Consider the following 11,681-nt stretch of genomic DNA (forward strand, 5'->3'; position numbering starts at 1 on the left):
CTTTCCAGTGATATATTCCTTTTATGGGTTTCATCTAAGTCTCAGTGATACCTATGAAATCAAATTTAACTCTTTAAGTTGTGGAGACACAACATGTAGATAGAGTGTAGGCCCTGCTCTCAAGGTGATTAGTCTAGTAGGACAGATAAGAGAGTCAGTCAACAAACATTTATTAAGCTCTTGGTATGTGCCAGGAACTGTGCTATGTTCTGGTTATGCAAAGAAAGTCAGAGACATACTTTGGAGATATTGTGGGTTCAGTTACAGACCACTGCAATAAAGTGTGTATTGCAATAAAGTGAGTCATTTCCCAGTGCATATAAGTCATGTTCATACTATACTATTAAGTGTGTAATAGTGCTATGTCTTTAAAAAATGCAAAAGTCTTAATTTTAAAATACTTTATTGCAAAAAATGCTGATCATCACCTGAATCTTTAGGGAGTTGTGATTTTTTTGCAGGTGGACAGTCTTACCTCGATGCTAAAGGTTGCTGACTGATCAGGCTGGTGGGTGCTGAAGGCTGGGGTGGCTGTGGCAATTTCTTAAAATAAGACCAGAGTGAAGTCTGCCACATCAATTGACTCTTCTTTTCACAAAAGATTTCTCTGTAGCATGTGATTCTGTTTGATGGCACTTCTTTCAAAATTGGAGTCTATCCTCTCAAATACTGTGGCTGCTTTATCAACTAAGTTTATGTAATATTTCAATATTGTTGCATCTCAGGGAATAGGGAAGCCTGAGGAGAGGAAGAAATATGGGGGGAAGGTCAATTGGTGGAGCAAACAGAACATACGCTTTTCTTTTTTGCTTTTTGGATGGGGGAGGGCAGGGAAATTGGGTTTAATTGATTTGCCCAATGTCACATGGCTAGTAAGTGTTAAGTGTCTGAGGTCATATTTGAACTCAGGTCCTCTTGACTCTAAGGCCAGTGCTCTACTCACTGAGCCACCTAGCCACCCCAAGAACATGCACATTTATTAAGTTTGCTATCTTATATAGGCATGGTTCATGGCACAATAGTAATATCAAAGATCACTGATAACAGATTACCATAGCAGATATAATAATGATGAAAAAATTTGAAATATTGGGAGAATAATCAAAAGGTAACACAACAAAGACACAATGTAAGCACATGCTGTTGGCAAAATGGCACCAAGAGACTTGCTCAACACTGAGTTGCCACAAACCTTCAATTTGAAAAAAAAAAAGCAATAAAGTGTAATAAAATGTTAGGTTAGGCATGCATGTATTGAAACAAAAACAAATCACTGTCCTCAAGTAGCTTACATTCTAATGGGAGAGACAACATATAAATAATAATAATAATATATATGCAAGATAGCTTGATTTACATATATAGAGAGATAGGAGGAAAAATGAAAGAAAAGAAGGAAGGAAGGAAAGAAGGAGAAAAAGAAAGAAAGAGGAGTTGGAGGATAATCTGAGAAAAGAAGATACTAGCAGCTGGGGAGACTGGGAAAGCTTCTTACAAAAGCTAGGACTTGAGCTAAGTCTTAAAAGAAGTCAGGGAAACTAAGAGGCGAAGGGGCAGAACATTCCAAGCATAAGGGGCAGCAAGGAAGATGGAATGTTGTGTTTGAGTGCTCGTAGACTAGTAGGCCAGTGGAGTTAGATCCTGGAGTGTGTAGAAAGGAGTAAAAGGTTAGAAAACTAGAAATATAGGAAGGAGCCAGGTTGTGAAGTTTTATATTTTATCTCAGAGGTAATGGAGTGCCACTGGAAATCATTGAGCAGGGGTAAGTGGTGAGAGAAATAATAATAAAAAAAATTATTGGGGAGATCCAAGGTTTTTTTCCTTTTTCCTCAAAGTCCAGTCTTTCAAGGAGATCTTTGACCTTGCCCCAAAATTCACTCTCCACCTACACCATCTAGGTGGAGTTATTGCCCCACCCAGCTAGAAAACCGTCACAAAGAAAATCTACTCTGGGTGAATTCTGATCCATTGTGTTCTATTCTGGCTCTGGAGCTGGGAGATACTTTGTCTAGATTGCCCAAGGCTGGGAGTAGTCTGTGAGTAAGTGACATAATCAAAGTCACTTTTCCCAGTCCCTTACTAAAATAAGTTAATCTCTCATTATAATATCCATTCTTCTCATGGCTTGTTAACCAATCAGAATTGATTTCCACCTTCAGGAAAGGGTGGAATATTCCAAGGGCATATTAGTATTCGGTGGGCTCCATGAGGGGTCTTTGGCATTTGAGAGTGACACTGACCCCTTTTATGAATTATCTGCCAACAATTAATAAAATGATCAATTACCCAGAAACTTTGTCTCTTGAACTTTATATACATCACAATTGCATGTTTGGACCTACACTTTAGGAAGATCACCTTGTCAGCTGAAGACCGATTTGAAGGTATTGCAATAATCCGGGCTAGAGCTGATGAGGGTCTCTACTTTCATTGGTCTACAGGTAGTTTTCCGACAGTCCTTCCTTATTGACTGTAGTCATGCAAAGGAGAGATGGATAACCCCAGGAAGGAGGCAGCAGGTGGGATATGTGAAAGTGATACAAAGGTCTGAGGACAGTCATCTCCCTTGATCATGGATGAAGTAAGACTGTAAACAATAAGTTGTTGGGGCTGGGAGAGGGGTATGAAGGTGAGAAACTGTTGGGGGCAACATAGGGCCTAAGCAAGAGAGTGGAGCAGTCATGCTATAAATATAGAGGGCCGTTGTACAAGGAATTTGGAGAACTGCAAGGCAATAGATGATAAAAGTGTAGATATAGATAAATGATAGATAGATAGATCAATCAATACAGAGAGAGGGAGAAAGAGAAGGGGAGAGGTGGAAAGAAAGATGGAGAGGAGGAAAAGAGGAAAGGGAGAGGGGAGAGGGGGAGAGGGGGAAAGAAAGAGGTAAAGGATAGGGAGAGGAGGAAAAGAGGAAAGGGAGAGGGGGAAAAAGAGGAAAGGGAGAGGGGGAAGAAGGGGAAAAAAGGAGGAGAGAGGGAAAGGGGAAACCCTCATTTATGAAGTGCTTACTATGTGCCAGGCACTGTGCTAAGCTCTAGGCATTTGCTTTGTTTCCAGCTCTTTGCTACCATGAAAAAGTGCTGCTATAAATATATTTTAATATGAATATTAGGTGGTGCAAAGGATGGATTTTTGGATTTTGAGTCAGAAAGACTTGATTTTGTAATCCTGCCTCAGATACTTATTGGCTGTATGACCCTGGGCAGTCACTTAATCTGTCTCAGTTTCAGTTTCTCCATCTATAGAAGAGGGATAATAATAGCATCGATTTCACAAATTACTGAGGATTAAATGATATTACATTATATAAAGCTCTTTGCAAACTTTTAAGCACTACATAAATGCTAGCTATCATCTTTATTATTGTTGTTGGTGATATGGTTTTGGTGTATGTCAAGTCTTTCTTTTTATCAGTGACATAAACCTAACTTAACATTGATATACCAGAGCTATAGTTCTAGGACACCAGGGTCTGGCCAAGATGGATAGCCCCTGGTGAGGGGTGATAGTTTGTGGGTAAGCCATTAATCCATATATATGCTCTCTCAACAAGGACTATTTCTTCCTTATGAGTTGCCACCTGGCCCCAGGGAATTATATTTTCCATTTGAAGATGGATCGATTGGTGTCTGTTAACTGAAGGATGTATTTTGCTCATTCTTGGGGGCAAAATAAAAATCAGTGGGTGGAAGTTGCACAGAGGCAAATTTTAGCTCAATGTAAGGAAAATCTTCCTAATAATTACAGTGGCCCAAAAGTAGAATGAGTTGCCTTTGAAGGGAGTGTGTCCTCCGTCACTGAAGAATAAAGTCTACATGACCACTTATCAGAGGTTGTAAAGGAGACTCCTGTGTAGGTATAGGTTTTCCAGGACAATCTGTGAGGTCTCCTCCAGCTTCAGAGACTCTGTGATTCTGGGGTCCTTAATTTCTTTCAGCCTCATTTTTCTTCATCTGTAGAATGGGCAGAATAGCATCCACCTCCCAGGGTTGTTGTGAGCATCATTTGAAATGACATATGTGAAGCACTTTGCAAAGTCCTACATAAATGCTAGTGGTTTTTATTACAATTATAAAACTTTCCAGGGTATATGCAACATCATGGGAACCCAACAACTTGAAAATTGAAGATTCCCTTATTATATACCAGGGTCTCCACTTGGGTCAGGGGTTTTTATCAGAAAGCAACTATTAGTCATTTTGATGATCCTCATTCTCTTCTGAGGTTTGGGGGAAGGGTTCTCCCAAATCAATCAGGTGGGCAGCAGCACCAACTTCATTGACCATCCTCTCTAATATTGCCTGGATCTTGGCTCTTGGTACTTTTTTATGCACCTCTCTAACACATGTACTGTATATTACTGTATATCATAATTAATTTCTGTGTTGAATAACAATCCTCCCATTAGACTGTAAGTACCATGGGGACAGGGCCTATATCTTCTCTAAACATTATATCCCTTCTAGGGTCTAGCACAATACTTTGTAGACAACAGGCATCTAATAAATTTTAAATCCAATAGAATTGAAAATTTCATAGTGAAAGCCCTATGCTCAGTGTAACTCCATTTCCACCCATAAACGTCCTAAATTTATCTCCTGTTGTTGGCACAATTTTTCCCCCTTTCTAACTCCCTTAAAGCTTGCATTTCTTCAGTCTACATTTAGTTCTTGGATAATTCTTGCTGCTTTATTTGAAACACCTTACATTTATCTTTATTGAATCCCCCTTTATTGATTTACACCCAAATCTACAATTTGTCAAGCATGTATTGTGTTTTAATCTTGTCCCTTCAAAGTGGCCCCTATCCCTTCCAGCTTTATATCATCAAGAAATTTGATTAGCACACTCTCTACTCCATTCTTCAAGTCATTAATGAAAATATTGAACAGAATTGGACCCAGTACAGTCCCTGTAGGCATATGACTAGATGTATGATTCCCATATTAACCACTAAGCACTCTCTTGGTATACCTGCAACTGGGGTAGACCAGAGTCCCAAATCTTCTCTTTATGTATCTACTTTTTACAAAGTAACATGTCTATATGAGCATTGTGTGTTTATGCTAAAAAAAATTGCACAGTATTTGTGTGCAATTGTTTTATAAAATTAAAAAATATAATTTCTTCTTTTAGGTTGATACTATGATTAGTTTTGCTTAAACTACTTTGATGCCACCTTCTCACAGATTGTCTTCCCCCATCTTGTACCCCCCCACACTTTAGTTATCAACCCTATCCTTAATTTGGAGGTGCTATGTTAGCTACTGATTTCCTTTTCTTTTATATTTTTATCTGTCTTATCTTTTTTTCCTTCTCAGTTATGTGGTTAAATCACAATTCACTCCCCCCTCCAATTTCTTGTATTAGTTCTCCTTTTTCTAAGAAAAACATATTTTGCTTTGTTTTATTCATCAACTCTCTTCCCCTACTGTCTATTCTAATTTTTCCCTCTGATTCATAATCTCTCTCCTTATTTATTCCTTTAATTTTTTTGTCTTCCACAAGGAGTTAAAGTCTCAGAAATGTAAAGTTTGAGTCCCCTCTCCTAATTGATTTTTGTCATTGCCTTTGTGTATCTTGCTCCATCATCCTTTTCTTCTTCAAGTTTTTCCTTACTCTTATAAGTATCAATTCACGAGAGAAGTATTATGACTATAAGTAGTACCTCATAGTAGAAACTATTATTTGTTCCATATTATGCAATTCAGTTCTATCCCATGATCCCTCCTTATAGTTCTTCTAACACTGGCTGCACCATACCATCTGTGTCCATATTGCCTTCTCCTATTCTTCTGTGACCAAGATCTATGTAGGATCTCAGATATGTCTTCCCCTGGGTCAGTACATTTTCGGTATTAGCCCAGTGCTCTCTCAGAGAATGTGTTTTCCCAACATACCAGCTGACCCAAGATTAAATCCATCATAAAGTCCCCAACATCTACCTCTAGGATACCTCTTCATCCTGAGAGGGCTTTTTGGTGGTATCCTTGTCTCTATTGGGTTAAGAACCCCCCTAAAAATTCCCCATTTTGACCTCTCTCTTCTGTCACCTGCCATTCTCCTGGAGCCTTATTCTTACTGAGAATCTATGGGAGTCTCCATATCTTTGTGGTTTGCCCATGGACTTGATCAGTGTGCATTAGATATGCCCCTCTGCCCTCCATCTCTGTGCTACACATTTATACTTCTGCCTACTCTGTAATATTTTCCCCACAAAATACATTAATCCATCTGCAGGGAGATCTTGGGGTTTAGTCTGCGGTGCCTTGGATTTGCTCCCTCTCCAATTCTCTTTAATTGGAAGAAATTTCAATTTCTTTCCATTCTGCTTATATCTTTAGATCCATTTGTGCATTTTCTTTATGTTCCCTATTTATTTTTGTGTTTTTAGGTCAGTGTTTCTCTTAAAAAAACCCCCAACAACCTCTAAATATATGGCAACTTAGTTCATTTATAATTGTAGTTCCTTTATAGTTGTACTTATTTACCTTTCTTGTATTTCCACTGTTTGGGGTATATACAAGTTGAACATTCTGCTTATGTCTACTTTGGGCATAGAAATACATCATCAAATACTTTTTTTGTTGGTCATATATCTTTTTCACTATTAATATCAGTTATGCAGAATTTGCCATATTCAATTACAACTTGAGCTCCTTTACTTTTTGGCATACATACGTACTAATACTAATCTGTAACCCTTTTTTTGAAGCAATTGGGATTAAGTGACTTGCCCAGGGTCACACAGCTAGCGTCTGAGGCTGTATTTAAACTCAGGACCTCCTGACTCCAGGGCTGGTGCTCTATCTACCGTGTCAACTAGCTACCCCATAATCTATAACTACAAATATATATATATATATATGTATATATATATATGATACTTATCACAATTACACTTTGCACTATGGTTAATTATGTACATGTCCTCTCTCTTGTTGGATTTCATCCACGAGGGAGTGATTAGTACTCATTCACCTTACTAGTCCCCATAAACCTAAAAGAGTGCTGTGCACAGAATGACTGCCTGATGCACACAATAGGTCCTTTAAAAATGTTGTGGAGATGTTTGACATAATAGAAAAAGTACTAGATTTGGCATTAGAAGATTCACATCCCAAAGAGATTCAAAACCCAATTTTGCTATTTGCCAGTCATGACTTAATCTTGATAAGCCTCAGTTTCCCTCACTGTAACAGGGACTAATAGTATTTGTCCTATGTACTCCTGCAGGCTTGCTATCATGAGAATCAACTAATATATGTGTAAAGTTGATGGAAAAGTGGAAGGTTAAACCCAGAATTATCCAATTGGCCAATATGTGACAGAAGTGGGCCTTTAACCCAAGTTTTTTTTTTTTACTCCAAAACCAGCTCTTTGTCCACTACACCATACCATCTCTTGTGTAGGTGTATACACAAACACATATGTTATTTATTTTCCTTATGAAATATATACAAATACACATTTATGTAACATCAAGTTGTAAAAAAATGTCTTTTTGGATTAAAACATGAAACTCCTTTGTCCTACACATCTTCTTATTGCTTGTCCTTTATTTTTGAAGAGAACCAATGAGGTTATTTTTATTTATTTTGGAAGGGGGGGCAAGGCAATCAGGGTTAAGTGACTTGCCCAAGGTCACACAGAAAGTGCCAAGTGTCCAAGGACGGGTTTGAACTCACAGACTCCTGACTTCAGGGATAGTGCTGTATTCATCATGCCACATAGTTGCCCCTGAATTGGATTTATTAAGACAGAATTTCACAAAGTCATTAGCCTCACTCTCCCTTTCAGAGTCATTGAAGACTAGTAACAGAACAAAAGTCAGAACGACTGGAGCTGGCCTGAGATGCAGTATATGACCTTGGTGGCTTTGATGTCTGACTAAGCTCTCAGAGCTCTACAGGACCTGCTTCATTCATCTGCCTTTGTGGCCGCTAGGAACTAATCCACCCATTCTGTTGGGGGAAGTCTTCACACACTTGGGTAGACATCTCCCCCACCTTGCTAACGGGTCTGAGGCCTGTTGGTTAGTTACTCTCAACCTGGTTTAGTCCATCTGTTGAGATGGTTTTACTGGGATGTAGACACCATCCACGTTAAAGGACCCATGACGAAAAATGCTTTCCATCTCCAGAGAGAGAATTGATGAACTCTGAGTGCAGACTGAAGTATACTTCATTAACTTTAATTTTCTTGGTTTGTGAGAAGGGTTTCTTTTGCAACATAGCCAATATGGGAATATTTTTTGTATGACTTCACATATAATTGATATATTGCTTGTCTTTACAAGGGGTGGGGGAGAGGAGAGTGGGAGAAAATTTGGAACTCAAAATTTAAAAAAAAATGCTAAATATTTTTTACATGTAACTGGGAAATACTTAATGAAATAAAAATTCTTTTAAAACAATGTGTGGAGATCCCAAGATCATAGATTTAAGATTGGAAGAAATCTTAGAGTTCATCTTGTCCTATACTGAAAACAATGTAGGAGGCAGATTATTGTTAAGATTTACGCATGTGGTTGTGGTCGTGGAAGTGGTCATGGATGGTGACCACAAGATGGTGGACTAGAGACACTTTACCCCATCCCCACAAATTCTCATAACTGTCTAAAAAAATAAAAGGAATTACATGACAGATGTACAGCAATTATAGCTGAATCTACAGAGAGAAAAAAGGAGAACCCCAACCAGGTGAAATTATGAATTTTCAGCGGGGAACACTCATAATTATAGTGCTCACTCAGCACCCCACCCCCACCCCATTCTACTCTCCCAGCAGGGACCCACAGACTCACCTGCAGGCCTGTGCCAGGGGGCACATTGGGATTTCCTTTTGCATCAGAGACTTTACCAGCATTCCTTAATTTTGCCTACCTACTACCATCTAACAAAAGACAGATGTCAATTCTATCCAGCCTTGGGAGGAAACTCAGTGGGGAAAGAGATGTCTTTTTGCCTATGGCCATTTCTATGTTAAGGACCCCCAAGCTATATTTGATTCTGTGTAGAACACCCTCTCCATTATCCTCCCGCTCTGCAAAAAGCAGCAAATGCTGATTCAGCTCAGTCAGAGAAAAGGAGAGCCAGCAGAAGTGACTAGGACAGGCCTGAAGGAGAGGGAAGTGAAAACAATGTAGGGCCTCCCAGCAGAGGCTGCAAAGGGCAGGATCAGTAGAGAGAAATTTAAAGCCCTCGATGTGGGAGGAGCCTGTGGGAGCTTTGTAGCCCAGCTTTGGAGGTATACCCGTCAACAAAGGACAGAGAAATCAGAAAGTGAGCTATGGGAGAATATAAAGGAAAACAACTCTGAAATATCAAAGATTCAAGAGAAAAAAATCTAGGAAACAAGCAAATAAATCAAAAGTGGGTATCGGAAAACAGAAAAAGATTACAAAGCTTTCCTGACATATTACAAGACAGGAAAGTTAAGGGGCACCTGGGTGGTACAGTGGAAAGCGCACATGTCCTAGAGTCAGGAGGACCTGAGTTCAAATCCAGCCTCAGACACCTGAAACTCACTAGAGGGGTGTGCGTGTGTGTGTGACCCTGGGCAAGTCACTTAACTCTGATTGCCTTGCCAAAAAAAAAAGGAAAAAGTTAATCAGAGTCTGATGAAACATAGAATCCTGCGGAATACCAAGAGAATATGGAGTCTGAAGAGAAATGAAATTCATAAGAAATTAGGAATCATTATATATTAGATACATTGCTATATAGCTCTCCATGCATAAATTAAAAAATGAGCAGATTAGAAAAATAAATTAGATTCATGGTAAAAATTTCTCTAAAAAAGTGAAGAAGAGATGACTAGATTTGGACTACAAAACATACCAAAGGGAAGGAAAACCTAGAAGAGAAGCAAAAGGTAACGATATTTTTTTAAAATGATCTTCTACATAAGTTAAAACTATTGACCTCAAAGACAGTATGTGCATAGAAACAATTTAAGGATCATAAGTCTCCCCCCAAAATAAGACAAATTTTTAAAAAATACCTTGAATACCAAAACACAGGAGATATTACAAGAAAACCACCTGGGAGTTCTGAACATAGTAAATAAAACATTAGCTCCCTCCCAAAAAAATCCACAGATTAACTTCAGAAAAAAAAAATACCCTCACATCAAACTCCAAGACTTAAATGGGCTAAACTAAGCAAGAACAGTGACAACTAATCCTGAAAGTGGCCAAGAGGAAGGGGTTTAAAAATAAAGGAAAGAGAATTCAAATAGCACAAGATCATGTTTCACTCACTAGATACCAGAGGAAGTTGTATTGGTAACACACACACATATACATATAGATACACGCATATGCATGTGTCTACATATATACACATATGTATATACATATAGATATAGGTATGTGTAGGTGTATATATACACCCATACACCCACACATACAAACATATGCATGTGTATGTGTATATATATATATATATATATGTATATACACACATATATAAAGAAATAGTTTTGCCTCTGATACCTGCTGGTTATGTGACACAGAACAAGCCACTTAAATTCTCAGTGTTCCAGGCACTTCTCTACAACTCTCAAGTTTCAGAGAAGTTGTTGACCTACATTGATAATGGGAGTTTCTTCACCCCATACCTATGAAAATACATATCTAGCCCCTCTTTCTCAACAGAAGGACCAAGTGCATAAATTGTGTCTATTGATGCAAGAATTTTTTTTTTGGTACTTATAATTTTTTTCTCTCTGTGTAAATGTACTTTAAATACAAATAATTAAAAGCAAATATTAAAATTTTACTTTTAAATAACCATTTTCATCCAACCATCTCTAGTCTAGTGTAAACACACTGTGTCAATTGATGCAAGTGGGTATTTCAAAGTATTCTTAAATTCTGATTCTTCTAGTTAATACCCACCTATCTCACCGGGCCATTGATGTTGAAATGAGATAATGTATAAAGTACCTTAAAAACTTTAAAGTTGGGGCAGCTAGGTGGCGTAGTGAATATAGCACCAGCCCTGGAATCAGGAGGAACTGAGTTCAAATGTGGCCACAGACACTTAACACCTATTAGCTGTGTGACCTTGGGCAAGTCACTTAACCCCAATTGCCCTCCAAGAAAGAAAGAAAGAAAGAAAGAAAGAAAGAAAGAAAGAAAGAAAGAAAGAAAGAAAGAAAGAAAGAAAGAAAGAAAGGAAGGAAGGAAGAAAGGAAGGAAGGAAGGAAGGAAGGAAGGAAGGAAGGAAGGAAGGAAGGAAGGAAGGAAGGAAGGAAAAAAGAAAAAAGAAAGAGAGAAAGAAAAGAAAACTTAAAAGTGTCACATGAATGTTAGTTACTATCATTCTCCATCATCATCATCACTGAAGCCACTGCAGCTCAATAGGACCCATCACAGTTTATGTTCTGCAAGCCTAAGCTTTGAGAACCCATCCATACATTGATAAGGAATAAGAACAGGACTTTATGTACTTATTAGGGATTTATCAATTGTTTGTTGCTGAGTTCCCACATGGGAGAATTGGGTATTTATCTGGTGGAAAGAGCATTGAACTTGAAGTCAGGAGACCTGGGTTCATAGCCCATCTATGCCATTTACTGAGCTGCATGACCTTAAGCAAGCTCCTTGACTGTGGCTTTTATTTCGTTATCTCTAAAACGATGTTCTTAGACTTGACAGTCTTTAAGGC

At 38.4% G+C, this 11,681-nt stretch overlaps 1 long non-coding RNA gene across 1 annotated transcript; it reads right to left on the reverse strand.

The window, feature by feature from the left end:
- Positions 1 to 390: 390 nt before the first annotated feature.
- Positions 391 to 9,059, reverse strand: LOC138143321 (uncharacterized). The gene is made up of 2 exons (XR_011163670.1): positions 8,813 to 9,059; positions 391 to 738 (listed from the first exon to the last, which is right to left on the reverse strand). It is a non-coding gene; the product is annotated as an uncharacterized lncRNA (long non-coding RNA).
- Between the last annotated feature and the right edge of the window lie 2,622 nt (positions 9,060 to 11,681).

Source organism: Petaurus breviceps, unplaced genomic scaffold (assembly GCF_028583685.1).
Source record: "Petaurus breviceps papuanus isolate PSGF00001 unplaced genomic scaffold, PetGlider_PUasm1.0 138, whole genome shotgun sequence".
Lineage (NCBI taxonomy): Eukaryota > Metazoa > Chordata > Mammalia > Diprotodontia > Petauridae > Petaurus > Petaurus breviceps.